Here is a 22,917-nt window from a genome sequence, read left to right as displayed (position 1 = left end):
TCGTTAAGAATAAGTTGATTTGTACTGACAGTAACAAGTACAGTAACAGTACAACCGAAAATCACTGTCAGTACAAATCAACTTATTCTTAACGAACTCTTTTTCGATCTAAAAGCAAATCAAAACGTAAATAACTTAATTACAGACCACTGATGATGCTTTGCTTCAATAAATTGAAACGCGTCTGGTGAAAAAAATCATGCATTTTGTACATTCCATGAAAGACTACTAAAAACGTTTCAAGAGTCAGTTTTAAGCGAAGAATCTAGGAACATACTGCTTACCGCAACGATTGGATCGCGAAGAAAAGATTCGACTAATTATAGCCTGCACATAGACAGTTCACGCATTTTTCCCGCGCTCCCTGCGTGACTGGAACTGGAAGAAACCTGTACGACAATAGGAAGTATCCTCTGCCATGTACTTCACAGTGGTTTGCAGAGTATGGATGTAGATGGCGATGTATAAACAAGGAAACAGGCGTTAACATAAAGACCTGGAAAGTCACTAAGAGATCTCCGTGACAACCTTTGCAAAGAAATGGTGTATGCTTGGCTCGCCGGCATGACTTCAAACGGTGTCTCCACGGAACGACTGGCATCCGTGTCAAGGAAAGCGCTTTCCGTCGGCCCGCAGACACTGACACGCACGCACACACACACACACACACACACACACATTCAGACGCTGTGTGGACTGGTACGCCGCGAGAAAGGCGATTATGTCGTGAGTGGGGAGGTAGGTCACCTTCATCTTTGGCGACGTACTATCTGCGCTGGGACAGGCGATAATATGTGACTCTGTTATTTTTACTATTACTAGTACATGTCAGTCTTAGAACCAGGTGAATCTGTGAACACAAGCAGGAAGTTCTTGAAGGTATACAACTGGCGTACAGTGTTGTACTGAAGTAGTCAATAGTGTGCGTACCAAAAGAGAAGCAGAAACAGAGTATTTGAGATGTGGGGCAACAGAAGAAAGCCAAACGTCATCTACATACACATTTATTTCAGTTTGAAAGATTATTGCCTTCATGCCCTGTATTGTAACTAGCCAGGTATCCTTGGTGAGTCAACACTACAACGTGCATAGTACTTGAGCAGTTACATAAACTACATATATAATAAAAATGGACGTATCTTCCACGTCAGCTCCTAAACCGCTGGATCGATTTCAGCCAGACTATTTCTGGAAAGAAACACTGTGGGGATAAGAAGTCACCTACCTCCAATTGGGATGGGGTTGGTGAAAATGGGGTGATGTAGGAGGTGAAATGAGAGAGAGGGGAAGAGGAGATAGACAAAGAGAGTCGGATATAAGGAGGGGGGAGGGGGCTACAGAAAGTAGGTAGAAGATAGAGAGGGATATTGGGCGAGTGGGAAAGGAAAAGGGTGTGAAGAGGCAGGTGAAGGGGGGAGAAAGAAATGGAAGAGGGGAAGTACATTGGGGTTGTTTAAATTTTTCCTGGTTATTATGACGAAAGCATTTCAGCAAAATTTGGTATGTGCATGACTCACGTATCAACGTGTTTCGGGATCAAAGATGAAGGCTGAGTACCACATATAAATTTAACATCCTCTCTGGAATCGTATGGTGTAAAACAGGAGAATTCAGCCATATATGAGTGTATGCAAACTTGAGTTTCTCCTAGTATATAAAATGTTCAAACAACTAGGGAGAATTCAGTCGAAGACGTCACCCGGCTGCATTACCGTAAGTTATTTCAACATATATGTTGGAATATGTGTGACTTTGGTGTACACGGCAGAAGCTGTGGGTCAAAAACTAATAATAATCGCAATAACATCTACAGTTATGAATTTACGGTATTTCAGGAACGCCAATCTTCTTAACATTGTGTAACGCAGTTTTCCCATTACGTTCTTGTCAAATTTGAGTAAAGACGTCCATCCCATAGATTACGCAAATCGCTGAAGTGAGTCCAATTAAAAGACTTGCACCCGGCCGAGGTGCCACATGCCATAATATTATACACACATAAAAAAAATTCTGCATCACCCCGGTTCGCAGAACTCCAGAAGGTAGACATTGACTGTGGATATTGTATCAACGACACAGTCCCCTTGACTGTTCAGAGATGTCACTAAACCCGCCCAAAGATGTAGACAATCAGGCATGAGCAGCGCCTATTAGACGGAGGGGGTCCGACAACCGATCAGTTCCAGTCATTCCACCAGGAAGGAGGTACACGGCTCGTGTTGTCTGTAGTTTAACCATGCCTAGACGGTCAATACCGCGGCTCGATGCATCCGTATGGCTACTACTGCAGTGGATGACCGCCACCTACCGATGATGGCTCGGAGGAACCCTGACAGCAACGCCACCATATTGAAAAATGCTTTTCGTGCAGCCACAGGACGTCGTGTTACGGCTCAAACAGTGCGCAATGGACTGCATAATGCGCAACCTCACTCGCGACGTCCATGGCGAGGTGCGTCTTTGCAACCACGACACCATGCAGCGCGGTACAGATGGTCCCAACAATGCCGAATGGACCGCTAAGCGTTGGCATCACGTTCTCTTCACCGAAGAGTGTCGCATATGCCTTCCACCAGACAATCGTCGGAGACGTGTTTGGGGGTAACCCGGTCAGGAAATACAAACTGTGATACCACTAAATGTCTAACATCCTTCTAAGGTGATCCATGTTTGAATAAACACCCAACAACAACAACGACAAAGACTGCTATTACTACTACTACCCGACTTCAATATACAAGGTGATTCAAAAAGAATACCACAACTTTAGGAATTTAAAACTCTGCAACGACAAAAGGCAGAGCTAAGCAATATCTGTCGGCGAATTATGGGAGCTATAAAGTTTCATTTAGTTGTACATTTGTTCGCTTGAGGCGCTGTTGACTAGGCGTCAGCGTCAGTTGATGCTAAGATGGCGACCGCTCAACAGAAAGCTTTTTGTGTTATTGAGTACGGCAGAAGTGAATCGAAGACAGTTGTTCAGCGTGCATTTCAAACGAAGTATGGTGTTAAACCTCTTGATAGGTGGTGTATTAAACGTTGGTATAAACAGTTTACAGAGAATGGGTGTTTGTGCAAAGGGAAAAGTTCTGGACGGCCGAGAACGAGTGATGAAAAGGTAGCACGCATCCATCAAGCATTTGTTCGCAGCCCAGGAAAATCGACTCGCAGAGCTAGCAGAGAGCTGCAAATTCCACAATCAACTGTATTGAGAGTCCTACGAAAAAGGTTAGTTATGAAACCCTATCGTCTGAAATTGGTTCAAGCACTGTCTGCAGCTGATAAGATTAAAAGAATCGATTTCTGTGGTTTTATCCTTGCTCAAATGGAAACGGATGAATCTTTCGCTTCAAAGATTGTATTTAGTGATGAAGCAACTTTCCACACTAACAGGAAAGTCAACCGTCACAATGTCTGTATATGGGGCACTGAGAATCCGCGGAAACAACTCAGTATGAACGTGACTCGCCTAAGGTGAACGTTTTCTGTGCCATTTCAGCCAATAAAGTTTTTGGTCCCTTTTTCTTCGAAGGTGCTACTGTAACTGGACTACAGTATCTGGAAATGTTAGAGAATTGGCTGTTCCCTCAGCTCGAACAAGAAGCACAACAATTCATATTTCAGCAGGATGGAGCGCCACCACATTGGCACTTATCTGTCCGTAACTACCCGAGGCGATGGATTGACCGCCAGGCAGCCTGTGACAGAGCACTTCATCACTGGCCTCCAAGAAGCCCTGATCTTACCCCCTGCGATTTTTTCTTATGGGGGTACGTTAAGGATATGGTGTTTCGGCCACCTCTCCCAGCCACCATTGATGATTTGAAACGAGAAATAATAGCAGCTATCCAAACTGTTACGCCTGATATGCTACAGAGAGTGTGGAACGAGTTGGAGTATCGGGTTGATATTGCTCGAGTGTCTGGAGGAGGCCATATTGAACATCTCTGAACTTGTTTCTGAGTGAAAAAAAACCTTTTTAAATACTCTTTGTAATGATGTATAGCAGAAGGTTATATTATGTTTCTTTCATTAAATACACATTTTTAAAGTTGTGGTATTCTTTTTGAATCACCCTGTATTACTGACGAAGGGCCAAAAATGTCTCCAGTGTCTCCACATCTTTCAAGAAATATTCAAAGGCAGGACAGATTCCGCTACATATCTACACTTTATAAGATCAACATACGCAGGTTGTGGAAACGGACATACATCGATATATTGCCTATCGTTTGTATTATTTATTAGTGGCTTGCTGTAAGGACACCTGATTTTTCTAAGCTCTAGGACTGATTAAAAATAGAAATCTGCAGATTATTTGCTCTCATTTTAAATTTTCTCTCGCTCCTCAAAGAATATTGTAGACATCACCTCCTATCCGTAGCACTACGTTTGTATACGCGAGTTGCAAAATACATTAAATTTAGCGGTGGTATTCTTGAACTTAACTTGTTAAGGAACATTGACAATGAATCACAGGGGACGATTCTTTAGTTTACTACACCCTGCACCATTATCCTTGAATTTGGTGTTCTTGCCCTTGCTAATGGATACAATATCAACAAAGACACGGTGCATGGGAACACAAGTGAAGCATCTGAGGTGGACGACATAGCCTCGTCTGGTCATTTTCCCAAGTTAAGCAATTTTCACATTAAGTTCTTGTCAAAAACGGCTCTGCCGCAGTGGTAACATCGGTTCCCATCAGATCACCGAAGTTAAGCACTGTTGGGCTGGGCTAGCACTTGGATGGGTGACCATCCGGTCTGCCGAGCGCTGTTGGCAAGCGGGGTGCACTCAATCCTTGTGAGGCAAACTGGGACCGACTTGATTGAAAATTAGCGGCTCCGGTCTCGTAAACTGACATACGGCCGGGAGAGCAGTGTGCTGGCCACATGCCCCTCCATATCCGCATCCAGTGACGCCTGTGGTCTGAGGATGACATGGCGGCTAGTCGGTACATTTTGGGTCTTCATGGCCTGTGCGGGAGGAGTTCTTGTCAAATGTGAGTAAAGACTTCTACCACAAAGGTCACGCAAATCGTCAAAGTGGCATTGATAGTTCTGAGCAGCCATTCACTTTTGCACATTTCGGAAAAGCAATGTGCAAGTAGTAGCTTCAGTTGTGACAAGTGGGCTGCGAGAAAAGGTCGCAGTATGAGAAGTGATATTATTAGGTTGATGCGAAAGGTGGTAGAGATTTGTTTTGCAGTCTTCTGTTTAATGCAACAGAGGGGTGACAGCACAGGAGCCAGCCAGAAGCATTTGTGCTGTGTAAGGGGATAATGCCGTTGGACAGAGCACTCCAAGAAAATGGTTTTCTCCTTTTAAGGAGGATCAGTTTAACGTTAGTGACTCTTCGGGATTTGATGAAGATCATTTAAAAACATTAATCCACGATTACCTACGTCACTGTACTCAGGAACTTGCGAATGTGATGAACTGTGATCATTCCACCATCGTGCTTCATTTGCATACAATGGGGAAAGTCCAAAAATCGCGCATATGGATACCGCACGCTCTATGCCAAAATCGCAAAAATCTTCGGGTAGTCGTATGTGCATCTCCGCTTGCTCTTCATCAACAGGCTCGTGAACAATACTGACGGTTCCTATATTGTATCGTTACTGGCGACAAGAAATTGTGTCTTTATGTTAACATAAGGAAAACAAAGAAATGACTGAGCCCAAACAAATCTGCAACTCCCGCACAAAGACCTGCGCGCTTCCACAAAAGATAATCTTGTGCGTCTGGTGGAACAGCGACGGTGTGGTGTACTACGAATTGCTAACCGTAGGTTTGGCCGTCGCCGCTGACTTTTAATGTCAACGAGACGCCTCCAGACGCAGTTCAAAAACAACGACCAGGAAGATTGCGTGAGGTGATGCTACTCCACGATAACGCCCCCCGCATTCTGCTAGACTGACAAAGAACACTACAGAAATGTTGGGGTTGAAAGTCATTACATACCCTCCTTATCCACATGATCTTGCGGCTTCAGGTTTTCATCTTTTGCTCTCTCTATCGAACAACCTTCAAGGGATCTTTCCGGATGAAAATGTGCTCCGAACATGGCTTGACGAGTTCGTCGCCTTAAAACCACGTGATTTCTACAGTCGCTGAATGGAAAGGTGTTTATACAGCGATGTAGAATATACACTACTCGCCATTAAAATTGCTACACCAAGAAGAAATGCAGATGATAAACGGGTATTCATTGGACAAATACATCATACTAGAATTGACATGTGATTACATTTTCACGCAATTTGGGTGCATAGATCCTGAGAAATCAGTAATAACGGCCTTGATACGCCCGGGCACTGAGTCAAACAGAGCTTGGATGGCATGTACAGGTACAGCTGCCCATGCCCTTAAACACGATACCACAGTTCATCAAGAGTAGTGACTGGCGTATTGTGACGAGCCAGTTGCTCGGTCACCATTGACCAGACGTTTTCAATTAGTGGGAGATCTGGAGAATGTGCTGGCCAGGGCAGCAGTCGAACATTTTCTGTATCCAGAAAGGCCCGTACAGGACCTACAACATGCGGTCGTGCATTATCCTGCTGAAATGTACGGTTTCGCAGGGATCGAATGAAGGGTAGAGCTACGGGTCGCAGCACATCTGAAACGTAACGTCCACTGTTCAAAGTGCCGTCAATGCGAACAAGAGGTGAACGAGACGTATAACCAGTGGCACCCGATACCATCACGCCGGGTGATACGCCAGTATGTCGATGACGAATACACGCTTCTAATGTGCGTTCTCCGCGATGTAGCCAAACACGGATGCGACCATCATGATGCTGTAAACAGAACCTGGATTCATCCGAAAAAATGACATTTTGCCATTCCTGCACCCAGGTTCGTCGTTGAGTACACCATTGCAGGCGCTCCTGTCTGTGATGCAGCGTCAGGGGTAACTGCAGCCATGGTCTCCGAGCTGATAGTCCATGCTGCTGCAAACGTCGTCGAACTGTTCGTGCAGACGGTTGTTGTCTTTCAAACGTCCCCATATGTTGATTTAGGGATCGAGACGTGGCTGCACGATCCGTTACAGCCGTGCGGATAAAATGCGTGTCATATCGACTGCTAGTGATACGAGGCTGTTGGGACCCAGCACGGTGTTCCGTTTTACCCTCCTGAACCCACCGAGTCCATATTCTGTTAACAGTCATTGGATCTCGACCAACGCGAGCAGCAATGTCGCCCGATACGATAAACCGCAATCGCGATAGGCTACAATCCGACCTTTATCAAAGTCGGAAAAGTGATGGTACGGATTTCTCCTCCTTACACGAGGCATCACAACAACGTTTCACCAGGCAACGCCGGTCAACTGCTGTCTGTGTATGAGAAATCGGTTGGAAAGTTTCCTCATGTCAGCACGTTGTAGGTATCGCCACCGGCGCCAGCGTTGTGTGAATGCTCTGAAAAGCTAATAATTTGCATATCACAGCATCTTCTTCTTGTCCATTAAATTTCGCGTCTGTAGCACGTCATCTTCGTGGAGTAGCAATTTTAATGGCCAGTAGTGTGTTATTGATGACTAAAGTGTCTGTTACGTTTAGCTGTTGTGTTCAATAAACTTACGCAAACTTACCAACCCAATATATTTTGCAGAGGTTTTTGAATAATTTATGAGACTCAAATGTGCTGTAATTGGTGAATTCCCGTGTATTTTTGAGCTAAAAATAGTTTTTTTTTCGAAAAAGGTGGCAATATTAAATAGCTGAATCGGTTGGGCCATTCATAAAACTATATACGTTAATATCGTTTCCTCTCTAGTACTTCATACTACTCTCTTACGGCAGGTCCGCGACGTACTAAGCACTCTGTGCGTATTGTGTGCGATTTCGGTTGTCAGGGTTCTCCTCCGAACGCCCCTGGCAGCTGACGCTGCTGAACTTTGGCCTCTTGCAGACGCGGCCAGGAATGCCATTCCTCAAGGACCCTTTCAGATCTTTTGTTTCTTCGCCACGATGCGTAAAGCTTTTATCGCAGCCCACTAAAGAGATCCAGACACTGATTTTGGGCGTATCATTGCGTTCTTCTGCTCCGTGCTTTTAATCGTTTCTTTGTGAACGAAACGTCATTACTTTCTTGCGATTGCTTCCCGATGTTTGAGTTTTTTACAAACAGCAGCGTACTACTTTTGCTTTGTTTTGAGACTAAATGTCAGTTTGGAGTCGGCAGTGCAGTTTTTAACAGAGGGGCCCGGCGTGGTGACGCAAGCGCCCTGGTACGGCCGGCGGACAAAAAGAGCTGTGTGAATACCCGTTTCTTGCCGACTCGCCTGCGTCCGCCGGCGCGAGATATAACCAACCAACAGCTCCAGCTCAGCGCCTCGCTCTCGCGTTTCATTCACAATGGGCTGCATGGGCGAGAATGTGGGAGAGTAACAGTCGCCACGGGGAGGCTGTGAAGACAATGACACAACTGACATACAGCACTTCTCGTACCGGGTCTAGTAAGTTAGCTAATTGTGTGGTCCATAGACCATTTGTACAGTTAATCATGACGTTGTGGAACATGTCACTTTACACTCACATTACACAATCATATCTATGAGGGACATTCGGAAGGTAAGGTTCAATACATTGCGAATTGGAAACTACAGTGAAAATCAGACGAAGCTTCGCATATATGCATACATACATACATTAATCCTTGTCACAATAATCATGAATACGACATTTCGTAATGATGTGGAACCTGTCACTTTAACATAAGTTTTCTTTAGACAAAATAATTAATTAATTTTTTATACAGTTACTACTTCATATCTAAGAATTCATCTATTGAGTAGAAGGAGTTGTCATTCAGAAATTCTTTTAATTTGCTTTTAAATGTTGGTTGGCTGTCAGACTTTTAATGCTATTTGGCAATTGACCAAAGTTTTTGTGGTCGCATAATTCACTCCTTTCTGTGTCAAAGTGAGATTTAATCCGAAATAGTGAATATCATCCTTTCTTCTAGTGTTGTAGCTATGCACTTCGCTGTTATTTTTGAATTGGGATGGGTTATTAACCACAAATTTCATAAGTGAATGTATGTATTGCGAGAGTACTGTGAATATCCCGAGTTCCTTAAACAAATGTCTGCAAGGTGATCTTGGGTGGGCTCCAGCTATTATTCTAATTACACGCTTTTGTGCAATGAATACTTTCTCTCTTAACGGCGAAGTGCCCCAAAATATGATGTCATATGAAAGCAGTGAATTAAAATAGGCATAGTAGGCTAGTTTACTGTTATGTTAATCACCAAAATTTGCAATAACTCTAATAGCATAAGTAGCTGAACCTAACCGTTCCAGCAGATCATCAATGTGTTTCTTCCAGTTCAATTTCTCATCAGTGCACACACCCATAAATTTTGAGTATTCTACCTTAGCAACAGTTTTCCGTTCATAGTCTATGTTTATCATTGGTGTTATGCCATTTACTGTACAGAATTGTATAAACTGTGTTTTCTCGAAATTTAGTGAGATTCCATTTGCAGAGAACCACTTAATTTACTTAAAGACGTTGTTTGGAATTTCCTCAGCTGAATCTTGCTTCTTGAGTGTGATTACTATACTTGTATCATCAGCAAAAAGAACTATCTGTGCATCTTCTTGAATGTAGAGTGTGAAGTCGTTAACATATATTAAGAACAATATGGGACCCAAGACTGAACCATGTGGGACACCATTCTTGATACCTCCCCACTTAGAGGACTCTGCTGGTTTTTGTAGACTATCTGTGCCGTTAATTTCAGCCTTCTGCATTCTTCCAGTTAAGTATGTTTGACAGTATTTCTAGTGTGACTGTCGATAGCTCCTTTCAGTTCTGAGCGCACAGTGAGCACGTAAAGATGCCTAGAAAATAGTGTCTCCCAACAAGTATGAAATCCTGAGAGAGGTTTCGGCTAATTTCATGCAGCCCACACAACGTAACTGCCATGCACTTCCTTCTTCACGACAATTCTCGGCCCCACAATGCAGTGGCAATAAGGACGTTCCAACAGCGTTTTCGATGGGAAGTGTCTGATTACCCACCATACAACCTGCACTTGGCTCCTCTGATTTTATCTCTGCTCACACGAACCACTGGATTAGAAGACAACATTCTGGCACAGACAGCAAGCTGCAGATCAGCTTAGAGAACTGGTAGAATGCACGGGCGGTTGCCTGCTAGGAGGAGGGTACTAGAAAGTTGGGACAATGTTATGGTACATTTCTCAGTCGGAGCGATGTCTACGTAGAGAAGTAGCTGGTAGGTCTAGCTAACTCTTACAAATAAAACATTTTTTATTTTCACAGCGATTTTCATTTCGTGACCGATAAGACCTTACTTTCTGAATAGCCCTCGTACACATGGTTCCATGCTAATCATTTACAAAAGGTTTATTTTTTAAGCGTAGAATTAATAATCCCTGCGCACCATCTTAGCGTATTACGCAAACAGAAAGTCTTCTACGGAATAGAAGAAGTTGACAAAGATAAACTTTTCTTCAGTTCCTCATTTTTTTCAAATTTTACTTTGTTCTCTGTCAGACATTTAATGCACCCCTTTTCGTGCTAAACAGAACGTTGATATAAAATAGTGAACGTCATGTTGTATTCTAGTATTGTCATTATACACATCATTGTTCCCTCTGAACTGTAATGTGTTATGATAAGGTAATTTTAAACTCTGTTTCTGTGCTGGCAGAAAATAAAAACGAATTAATTTCGTTGTGGGTTATTTACAACAAATTTCAGTAGCGAATAAATATACTGTAGCAGTAGTAAAAAATGCTCAACTCCGGAAATGGATATCTTCAAAATGACCGTTGGTGAGCACCACGGATTATTATTTCAGCACGTTTTCAAGTAAATGGAAACTTATTTCTTAAAGACGAGCTGCGCTAAGACCGTTATTCCATACTCAGCAGAAGGCTTTGAAGTAACCTTATGTCGTCCATGTTGAACTGCCGTAAGGAACTGCGACTCTTTACTACAACAAAAGTTAAACAATTACGAGCATCACTCTTTTTTACACTCTCATCCTCGGGCTGAACAATGATATTATGTTCCATACTTGCTATCTGGATGCAGCCAGCTATTTGTTGTGATTTTATTTTGCTACAGAAACGTATAGCAGGCGTTTGTCAGCATAATACGGCACTGAGAATATAAATTTTAAACTGTGACAGAGTTACTGAGAACCTGTTCCGGTGCACAAAACCCTGCGGTTCGTCATAAAAATACATTTCTAACTTAATTTTTGCTCACATAACACAAACCAAAAACATAAACAACCCAAAGATTATAACGATGTAAAGATGTAGTGCCTTGCCTCGGAGACAATTAATTAATAATTTACCTTTTGCAGTGTGGACACATGTAACGTTTATAAAACGGTATCATTCTTTTCAACAACTTGTTAAAAGTATTACTATGCAAATACATGACAGTAAGTGCACAAATAAAAATAAAATAAAATAAACAGAAAATAAAAAACTTGCAGATTTAGTGTCAACACAGTCTAACTGTTACTGTTTCTGTACGTTGAAGTCAGAGCAGCCACAGTCTGGACATATCGTTTTGAAAAGGTAAGATCGCGTTAGCTCGCAAGTCCTTCATTTTTAGGTACGACCGGTTTCGCAGCATTTTAGCAGCATTATCAGGTGCAATAAAATAATGTTCCGATCGAGAGAAGAGAACAGTACGACCAAGCGTCAATCGTCAGCAATTTTTCGGTAAGTAGCAGACGTCAAGCATAAAATAACGTAGAACGCTCCCGTGATACCATGAGTAACAGTGTCTGGTGAGCTAGCGGGGTTCTCTTGTTCCAGTGGCAGTGTCATCGTAACCCTTGTCTCAGTCGATGCCGACCAGGTTGTACATTTGTCCCCTCCAGCATCTATGAAAGCATGTACCATCACAACAGAAACACCCGATAATACACAATACAGTGCGGACCCAAATGAAAGAACTGATAAAGGCTGGAGAGATTGTAGATTTACAACTGATGGTAACGACCAATAAACTACACGTACACTACTCTCCCATGAGGGCTGGCGTGTCGCCGCCTAACGCCGCCCGGCAGACTGTACCCTGAGGCAGCACAAATACCTGGGCCGCACCATCGATTGCCATCTCACTTGTAGGTTCAAAAATGGCTCTGATCACTATGGGACTTAACTTCCGAGGTCACCAGTCCCCTAGAACTTAGAACTGCTTAAACCTAACTAAACTAAGGACATCACACACATCCATGCCCAAGGTAGGATTCGAACTTGCGACCGTAGCGGTCGCGTGGTTCCAGACTGTGGCGTCTAGGATCGCTCGGTCACTCAGGCCGGCTCATTTGTAGGAAATATACTATATACCTCTTCTGAGTAGCCAAATGAAGACTGTTGGTTCTATATCTGTTCGCCAGCCGCCAGACCACGCTTCCACCTCAGGTGGGCGTCGCCGTCTACCGAATGCTTGTCCGTACGATCCTTGACTGTGCGGTGGTTGTCTGGGCTAATGCGGGGATTCGCACATCAGTCGCCTGCAGGACTTCGGAACTTTGCCCACCTCCTGGCCCAACATCTGCCACAACGCTTCCCGACCGATGACCTTCTGCGGATCAGTGAAGTACCTCCCTTCGTTTGCGGCTTCACCAGAATGCACGCCTCTTCTACCGAAAATGTGCGAAGTCTAGAAACAAGCGAGTGTAGAGACAGAACACATGTTGGCCGCACTTATTGAGCAGCTAATGGACTGCCAGTATGATAATAATATAATAGAAGAAAATACTGCAGATCTTCACTGAGGACAAGCAGAACATTACGACATTAACCTTTTCCACATCCAGTTTGGAAGAGTTTGTGACACATGTGCAGTGTGACTCTGTAAGGAAATGGAACGTGTTAATGTTTCTGCAGGGCTTATGACACATCAGGCAGTTTCTTGCTTTCACATTCAGTAGCTTCGCCAGCTCACAGTCAGTCGGTTACATTCCGATCTAACCTAAACCTTGAGCAAAGCTACAGATCAGTGTCACAACAGCCCAGTTTCTCCCTTTCACATTCGTTAGTTTCACCAACCCACAACCAAACTCTTACATTCCAACCTAACCTAGACCTTGGGCTAAACTGCTGATCAGTCTGCCGCCACAACGAGGTTTTTTGTTTCCACATTCGTTGGCTTCGCCAACTCACAACCAAACTATCGCCTACCAACCTAACCTAGACCTCAGGCTACGGCACAGCTCAGTTTGTCACCACAAAAAAAGAAGACAATGATCGTGTGGCATTGTAGGTCGGAAGGTCCCATCCGGGGAAGTTCGTCCGCCGGATTCAAGTCTTCTTTCAGATGACGCCACATTGGGCGACTTGCGAGGCAACACAACACTCAGCCCACGGGCGGAGAAAATCTTAACCCGGCCGGGAATCGAACCCGGGCACACGGCATGGCAGGTTTCTTCCTTTCTCTTTCATTGACTTCGCCAACTCGCAACCAAATCTCCCTCACCTAGACCTCTGCCTAAGCCACAGATCAGTCACTACAAGCAGGTTTTGCAACTGCGTCTGTATGCTATCTACGAAAACCCATTTACCCCAGAAAGGAGTCCCTTGGCTCCGCGGTAATGTCTCTCCGCAGAAGTACCACTCGGCACAAGTGTTCCAAGCCCGTCTGGAGGTATAACTCACGGAATCTGAGCTCCACCCGAGCCCGGTACAGGAAAAATGGCGCCGTTCGCAGTGTGTGCGGCGGCCCACCGGGGCAGTGAGTCGGCATACTGGGTCCTGAGCTGCGGCGGCGGCTGCTACCGTGGGAGGCGTGCAGCAGTCAAGTGCCCGCTTCCTCCACGGCCATTACGGCTCGGTCCGCCTCGACAGCAGGACGGCGCCTCGCGACCCTCGCCTGCTCCGGCAGCTGTCAACCGTCTGCACACTCCCCGCCTACAGCCCCTCTCACTGGCGCCAGCTGACGCGTCCTCCTGCACCGTCATGCCAGTACAATGCCTGCTGGCGGAGTCCTGCTCCTCAGCCCCATGTCCCAAGAATTATTAGCTTGGTGCAAACGTTCGTGGCGTTTTTGTTTTGCATGTTGGTGTTCGAGTTGCTTTGGGTTTATTTATCGGTTGTCGTTTTTCATTTGTACTCGTACTGTCATTTTATCATTTGGAGGCAGCGAGTGGAGCTGTGGACGATAGAAAATGGAGGGCCAAATGAAGAAATCCGAACGTTTCCGAAATATTCAATAGAGAGTTTGATAGCAGTGGAGGCGGCTAAAAACATTTGCGGTCTATATGGGGATAATGCCATTAGACAGATCACGGAGTGGTCTAAGGCGCTGCAGTCATGGACTGTGTGACTGGTCCGGCGGAGGTTCGAGTCCTCCCTCGGGCTTGGGTGTGTGTGTGTGTGTGTGTGTTTGTCCTTAGCATAATTTAGGTTAAGTAGTGTGTAAGCTTAGGGGCTAATGACCTTAGCAGTTAAGTCCCATAAGATTACATACACATTTTTGAACAGATCACGGAAATAAAACGACTTTCTCGTTTTAAGGTAGATTTTTCGACGTTAGTGACACTCCATGTTGAGGAAGACCTTCAGGGCTTGATGAAGATCCTTTAAACGCATTCATCCCCAATGATCCGCGTCAGTCTACTCGAGAACTGACAAATGTGATGAATTGTGATCATTCCACAACCATCGTGCGACATTTCTATGCAATGACGAAGGTCCAAAAATCCTGTGAATGCTTACCGCGTGCTCTAAGCCATAATCACAGAAATCAGTGGATGGTCATACGTGCATCTCTGCTTGCTCGTCATCAGTTGCCGCGCGGGATTATCCGAGCGGTCTGAGGCGCTGCAGTCATGTACTTTGCAGCTGGTCGTGACGCAGGTTCGAGTCCTCCCTCGGGCTTGGGTGTGTGTGTGTTTGTCCTTAGCATAATTTAGGTTAAGTAGTGTATAAGCTTAGGGGCTGATGACCTTAGCAGTTAAGTCCCATAAGATTTCACACACACTTGAACATTTCTTTGTCATCAATTGGTTTGTGAACAACACCGTTTATTCCTATACTGCGTCGTTCGCGGTGTCGAGAAATGGAGTATTTATGGTAAGGAAAAGAGAGGAATGATTGTGCCCAAACAAAGCAGCAACTCTCCGAAGAGCTGCGCTCATCCACAAAAGATAATGATATGCCTCTGGTGGAACAGTCGCGGTGTGGTGTACTGCAAATTACTTCCCCGAAGTGTAACCGTCACTGCTGTTATTTATTGTCAACAACTGAGATATATTGCAGACCCAATCTAAGAACAACGCCCAGGAAGACTGTGTGAAGTGATGCTTCTCCGCGATAACGCCCGCCCACATTCTGCAAGACTGACAAAGAACACTCTACAGCAGTTTATCGAACAATCTTCAAGGAACTTCCTTTCCGGATGAAAACGAGCTTCGAACATGGCTAGACGAGTTCTTCGCCTCAAAACCACGTGATTTCTACAGTCGCACAATCGAAAAGTTACCCTAGCGTCGACAAACTGTTGTAAACAGTGAAGGAAAGTATATTACTGATGACTGAAGTCTCTGTTACGTGTATCTGTTGTGCTTATTCAAATGGTTCAAATGGCTCTGAGCACTATGGGACTTAACTTCTTAGGTCATCAGTCCCCTGGAACTTAGAAGTACTTAAACCTGACTACCCTAAGGGCATCACACACATCCATGCCCGAGTCAGGATTCGAACCTGCGACCGTAGCGGTCGCTCGGCTCCAGACTGTAGCGCCTAGAACAGCACGGCCGCTCCGGCCGGCGCGCTGGCCACCAGACTCCGCAGACATGAACATTATTGAGCATATCTGTGATGTCTTGCAACGTGCTGTTCAGAAGAGATCTCCACCCCCTCGTACTCTTACGGATTTAAGGACAGCCCTGTGCGCCGGCCGGAATGGCCGAGCAGTTCTAGGCGCTACAGTCTGTAGCCGCGTGCCCGCTACGGTCGCAGGTTCGAATCCTGCCTCGGGCATCGATGTGTGTGGTGTCTTAGGTTAGTTAGGTTTAAGTAGCTCTAAGTGCTAGGGGACTGATGACCTCAGAAGTTAAATCCCATAGTGCTCAGAGCCATTCGAATTTTTTTTTTTTTTTTTTTAAAGACAGCCCTGCGGGATTCATGGTGTCAGTTCCCTCCAACACTACTTCAGACATCAGTCCAGTCCACATCGTGTTGCGGAACTCCTGCGTGCTCAGGGGGGGGGGGGGGGGGGGGCTACACGATATCAGGCGGGTGTACCAGTTTGTTTGGCTATTGAGAGTACAAACATTCCGTCGACCGCTTGACAGAAGCCCAGCGTGGAATAAGTATTGAACAGATGGAGCATTCATAGTACACAAAGTTAAACTAGCAGTGCAGGGTCCCTGTAGGGACTCACGAGAAACACAGTTCCCGCAACGAACGTGGGACTAGTCGGCTTGTCAGTCACACTTTTCGAACTGCCGGTACCGTGCACGGCCCACGGGAAAACAATTTGAGGTGACAAAAGTCGTGGGATACTTCCTGACATCGAGGAGTCGGAACTCCTTTTGCCCGGCGTAGCCTAGAAACTCGACGTGGCATGGGCTAAAGTCCCCTGCACAAATATTGAGCCTTGGTGCCTTATACTGTATAACCATTCATAATTTCGAAAATGTTGCCGGTGTAGAATTTTGTGCACGAAGTGAACTCTCGATTGTGTCCCATTTATGTTCGATAGAATTCATGTCGGACGATCTGGAAGGGGGTGGGGGAATGTTCTTGAAACCAATCGCGAATAGTTGTGGCCCGGTGACATGGCGCATTGTCACCCATAAAAATTCCATAATTGTTTGGGAACATGAAGTCCATGAATGACTGAAAATGGTCTCCAAGTAGGCGAACATAACCATTTTTAATCAATGGTAGATTCAGTTGATTCCATGTGAACACAGCCCACACCATTAGGGAGCCGCCACCAGCTTGCGTTGTGCCTTGTTGAGAACTTGGGTCCATGACTTCATGGGGTCTGGACCACATTAGAATCGTATCATCAGCTGATACCAACTGAAATCGTGACTCATGTGCCCATGCTACGGTTTTTCAACAACCCAAGAGAGTAGCTGCATGCAATGTCGTGCTGTTAGCAAAGGCGTCGTTCAACTGCTGTCATAGCCTATTAACGCCGAATTTCGCCACTCTGTTCTAACGCGTAAGTTCGTCGTACGTCTCGTAGTGATTCCTGCGGCTATTTCACTCAGTGTTGCTTGTTTGTCAGCACTGACGACTCTACTCAAACGCCGTTGCTGTTGGTCGTTAAGTGAAGGCGGTCGGCCACTGCGTTGTCCATCGTGAGTTTGGTATTGTCGGCACACTCCTGGCACTCTGGATCTCGGAATATTGAATTCCCTAACGATTTCCGAAACTGAATGTCCCATGCGTCTAGCTCCAACTACCATTCCGTGTCCAAAGTCCGTTAGTTCCCGTTATGCAGTCATATTCACATCGGAAGACTTTGCACATGAATCACCTAGATACAAATGACAGCTCCACCAATGCACTGGCCTCTTATACATTGTGCGCGCAATACTACCGGCATCTGTAGATGAGCATGCTATTCCACGACTTTTGCCGGCTCAGTGTAATTGAAAAGGTACCCACTAAAAATCTTAAAGTTGTATGGTGTGCTGACGAGAGCTTGGACACATTTAAACACGCAGTCAAGAATTACTAAATTCATAGTTACTTGCTACCGACCGGAGACGGCTGCTGGCACTCATAAGACCTGCAGTGTCACGTGACTTACACGGTACGGCTTATCTTTCTCGTGGGCCTCGGGCAGCCGTGAAAGTGCGGGGCATGCCAGAGCAGAAACGTCCCGACCAGCTTGTGGACTGTATCCCAACGAGGATCCAGACACCTCACAATACACTCTATTAAATGTTACTCAGCACCACAGTTTGATTTTGCAAACGTGCAATTACCAACGGGATGGCTTTATTTTGATTTTTACGCTACAGGCCATTAAAATTGCTACACCACGAAGATGACGTGCTACAGACGCGAAATTTAACTGACAGGAAGAAGATGCTGTGATACGCAAATGATTAGCTTTTCAGAGCATTCACACAAGGTTGGCGCCGGTGGCGACACCTACAACATGCTGACATGAGGGAAGTTTCCAACCGATTTCTCATACACAAACAGCAGTTTACCGGCGTTGCCTGGTGAAACGTTGTTGTGATGCCTCGTGTAAGGAGGAGAAATGCGTACCATCACGTTTCCGACTTTGGTAAAGGCCGAATTGTACCCTATCGCGACTGCGGTTTATTGTATCGCGACATTGCTGCTCGCGTTGGTCGATATCCAATGACTGTTAGCAGAGTATGGAATTGGTGAGTTCAGGAGGGTAATACGGAACGCAGTGCTGGATTCCAGCGACCTCGTATCAATAGCAGTCGAGATGACACACGTCTTATCCCCATGGCTGTAACGGATCGTGCAGTCACGTCTCGATCCCTGAGTCAACAGATGGGGACGTTTCCAAGACAACAACCATCAGCGCGAACAGTTCGACGATGTTTGCAGCAGCATGGACTATGAGCACGGAGACCATGGCTGCGGTTACACTTGAATCTGCATCAGGAGCGCCTGCGATGGTGTACTCGACGACGAACCTGGGTGCACGAATGGCAAAACGTCTTTTTTTCGCACGAATCCAGGTCCTGTTTACAGCATCATCATGGTCCCATGCGTGTTTGGCGACATCACCGTGAACGCAAATTGGAAGCGTGTATTCGTCATCGCCATACCGGCGTATCTCCCGGCGTGATGGTCTGGGGTGCCACTGGTTACACGTCTCGGTCACCTCTTGTTCGCATTGACGGCACTTTGAACAGAGGACGTTACATTTCAGATGTGTTACGACCCGTGGCTCTACCCTTCATTCGGTCCCTGTGAAACCGTACATTTCCGCAGGATAATGCACGGCCGCATGTTGCACGGGCCTTTCTGGATACAGAAAATGTTCGACTGCTGCCCTAGCCAGCACATTCACCAGATCTCTCACCAATTGAAAACGTCTGGTCAATGGTGCCCGAGCAACTGGCTCGTCACAATACGCCAGTCACTACTCTTGATGAACTGTGGTATCGTGTTGAAGCTGCATGGGCAGCTGTACCTGTACACGCCATCCATGACTCAATGCCCAGGCGTATCAAGGCCGTTATTACGGCCAGAGGTGGTTGTTCTGGGTACTGATTTCTCAGGATCTATGCACCCAAATTACGTGAAAATGTAATCACATGTCAGTTCTAGTATAATATATTTGTCCAATGAATACCCGTTTATCATCTGCATTTCTTCTTGGTGCATCAATTTTAGTGGGCAGTAGTGAATTTCACAATATAGTTATTTCTTTAATTTCGTAAAGCTTATTCTCTTATTCCCTACCCACTTCAAATCTAACGACACACAGCCTCACACAGAGTCACGTAGTCTAGATCTTTCTTTCAGTTGGCCATGGTCCTTCGCTCCATATTCATGTCGTTCCATATTCATTTCACCAAGGCGGTAAAATTGAAAGAGTTCTAGCGTTTTTTCCTGCCAAGTACCAGAACAGGAAGGGGAAAGATAAATTAGTTCACCGTCTGATTGTAGAGTACAATTGTACGTGTTCCTACTGTTCTCCGAGGCAGTAACAGAAGTTTATTACGCACGCGCCACATTGTTAACGCCAAACCGCAAGACGCGCACATTGCTGGCTGTAAAGATTCTCGAAAGGTCGGGGATGAGACAGACAGCGGATCCCCAGGAAACCATAAAACGTCCTTATCTTGTTAAGGAGACGAGCGCAAACAACTGGCTGCAGACTCAATGCCGGCCGCGAAGGGCGATATGCGGGTGGCCTCCGTTTCTGATAGCATCCGTGTTAGGCTGAAACCTCATTCTTTGATAAGAGAGCAAACGATGAAGAGTCTGGAAAAAGAGCGGTGTATCGTAACAGATGTAAGTGCACAAGACAAAAAATTAGTAACCTCCCCCTTCCCTCCCCTCAAATAGCGTGCGGACCAGCGAGTTGGAGGAGCGGTTAGCTGGCTAAGTAGCCGAGTGGTTCTAGGCGCTTCAATCTGGAACCGCGCGATCGCTACGGTCGCAAGTTCGAATCCTGCCTCGGGCATGGATGTGTGTGATGTCCTTAGGTTAGTTAGGTTTAAGTAGTTCTAAGCTCTAGGGGACTAATGACCTCAGAAGTTGAGTCCCATGGTGCACAGAGCCATTTGAACCATTTGAGGAGCGGTTAGCACACTGGACTCGCAATAGAGAATATCTTCCCTGGTACTGGAGCGAAAACTCTGGTAGAAAACAGAGATTAGAGTACGTAGAACAAATAATTGAACATGCTGGGTTTAGTGGTTCTCTCGGAATGCGTAGGAGATAAAACTGTGGCGTGTCATTGCTCGTTACTGCTGTGCGAGCTTTAACTTGTCTGGTATCGAGATAGATGGGACGCATTGCCAGAGGAAGGTCTTGCTGTGCACGCTGATCAACCAGCAGACAGGCGGGCAGTGTTTACATGTCAGGCTGGTACCTCCCTGGTGCTGGTACCGCCACAGCTCCCGCATTCCATGCTCACTTATCACGGCTGTTTGTAAAAAAAAAATAGACGCTATCTCGCGTGCGACTGGCGCAGTTACAGCGCTGTCTCACTGACAAACATCCCAACAGCTGGCGCGGCCCAAGGACGCACTGCAGGTCAATTCCAACGCCGCTGTAACCTGTCGTTATGTAGCTGCGCGGTCAGTGCGGTCGATTGCTAACCCGCAGGTTCGATTCCCGGCGCGGTCGGAGATTTTTCTCAGCTGGCGGACTGGGGATTATGTTGCCCTTGACGTCCGTATCGTCCTAATTGACATTCTACTGTTGAGATGACTGTACTGACACGTCCCAAAAGCCAATACATAAAAAAGTACCTGCCGTTCACAGGCAGTAAATAGCAAACGCCAGCTACAAACGAGTGCGATGGTACAATTTCTTGTTTGATGACAAACGTCTGGGAACACGAGATACGAGCTAGATGATCGGTGTATGAGAAATGACTGTGCCGAAAACCAAGGTGCCATCCTTAGGTTTCGATGTAACAACGTATATGGTAGCAGCGATAGCGTGCAATTCGTCTACGGAACAGCAATCTTACTACTATGTCCAGTGTTACGCTAGAGGCAACAGCATCGACCGACATAATAAGATGTATGTGAGTACATCTGAAACACGGTTTAATAACTTTAAAATGATGCACAGATTCACACGGTTCGTCATCCACCAGTCACAGTGGATGAAGCAGCGGGAGGTTCGTTTCATTGGAAGCTGCAGTGAATTAGTAAATGGTATCAAATCCAATACAATTTCTTTGGGCATTGCTTCACTGTTCGTGATCCAGTGGCTTTCAATCAAATACAGTGGCGCCCACATGGGCAAAAGAGGGAATTTTGATGAGGGCCTGCCTGTTAGGATGACACGTAACCTCTATAAATAATAAGGATATATTTCAGTGTTTTTTTTTTTCAGCACTGGAACGCACCAATACGTCTCAAGGAAATATGGTACACATATAACGTGGTATATACACTCCTGGAAATGGAAAAAAGAACACATTGACACCGGTGTGTCAGACCCACCATACTTGCTCCGGGCACTGCGAGAGGGCTGTACAAGCAATGATCACACGCACGGCACAGCGGACACACCAGGAACCGCGGTGTTGGCCGTCGAATGGCGCTAGCTGCGCAGCATTTGTGCACCGCCGCCGTCAGTGTCAGCCAGTTTGCCGTGGCATACGGAGCTCCATCGCAGTCTTTAACACTGGTAGCATGCCGCGACAGCGTGGACGTGAACCGTATGTGCAGTTGACGGACTTTGAGCGAGGGCGTATACTGGGCATGCGGGAGGCCGGGTGGACGTACCGCCGAATTGCTCAACACGTGGGGCGTGAGGTCTCCACAGTACATCGATGTTGTCGCCAGTGGTTGGCGGAAGGTGCACGTGCCCGTCGACCTGGGACCGGACCGCAGCGACGCACGGAAGCACGCCAAGACAGTAGGATCCTACGCAGTGCCGTAGGGGACCGCACCGCCACATCCCAGCAAATTAGGGATACTGTTGCTCCTGGGGTATCGGCGAGGACCATTCGCAACCGTCTCCATGAAGCTGGGCTACGGTCCCGCACACCGTTAGGCCGTCTTCCGCTCACGCCCCAACATCGTGCAGACCGCCTCCAGTGGTGTCGCGACAGGAGTGAATGGAGGGACGAATGGAGACGTGTCGTCTTCAGCGATGAGAGTCGCTTTTGCCTTGGTGCCAATGATGATCGTATGCGTGTTTGGCGCCATGCAGGTGAGCGCCACAATCAGGACTGCATACGACCGAGGCACACAGGGCCAACACCCGGCATCATAGTGTGGGGAGCGATCTCCTACACTGGCCGTACACCTCTGGTGATCGTCGAGGGGACACTGAATAGTGCACGGTACATCCAAACCGTCATCGAACCCATCGTTCTACCATTCCTAGACCGGCAAGGGAACTTGCTGTTCCAACAGGACAATGCACGTCCGCATGTATCCCGTGCCACCCAACGTGCTCTAGAAGGTGTAAGTCAACTACCCTGGCCAGCAAGATCTCCGGATCTGTCCCCCATTGAGCATGTTTGGGACTGGATGAAGCGTCGTCTCACGCGGTCTGCACGTCCAGCACGAACGCTAGTCCAACTGAGGCGACAGGTGGAAATGGCATGGCAAGCCGTTCCACAGGACTACATCCAGCACCTCTACGATCGTCTCCATGGGAGAATAGCAGCCTGCATTGCTGCGAAAGGTGGATATACACTGTACTAGTGCCGGCATTGTGCATGCTCTGTTGCCTGTGTCTATGTGCCTGTGGT

General features: G+C 46.3%; 1 protein-coding gene and 1 pseudogene across 2 annotated transcripts in view; one reads left to right on the top strand and one right to left on the bottom strand.

The window, feature by feature from the left end:
• The window catches only part of LOC126336772 (phosphatidylinositol 4-kinase beta-like), a 224,822-nt gene that overhangs the window by 51,360 nt on the left and 150,545 nt on the right, over positions 1–22,917 (bottom strand). The gene's annotated exons all lie outside the window — the stretch shown is intronic.
• LOC126337333 (5S ribosomal RNA) lies at positions 4,668–4,785 on the top strand (annotated as a pseudogene).

The sequence above is a fragment of the Schistocerca gregaria genome, chromosome 2 (genome assembly GCF_023897955.1).
Source record: "Schistocerca gregaria isolate iqSchGreg1 chromosome 2, iqSchGreg1.2, whole genome shotgun sequence".
Taxonomy (NCBI): Eukaryota; Metazoa; Arthropoda; class Insecta; order Orthoptera; family Acrididae; genus Schistocerca; species Schistocerca gregaria.
This window is presented reverse-complemented; position numbering and strand designations above follow the sequence as displayed.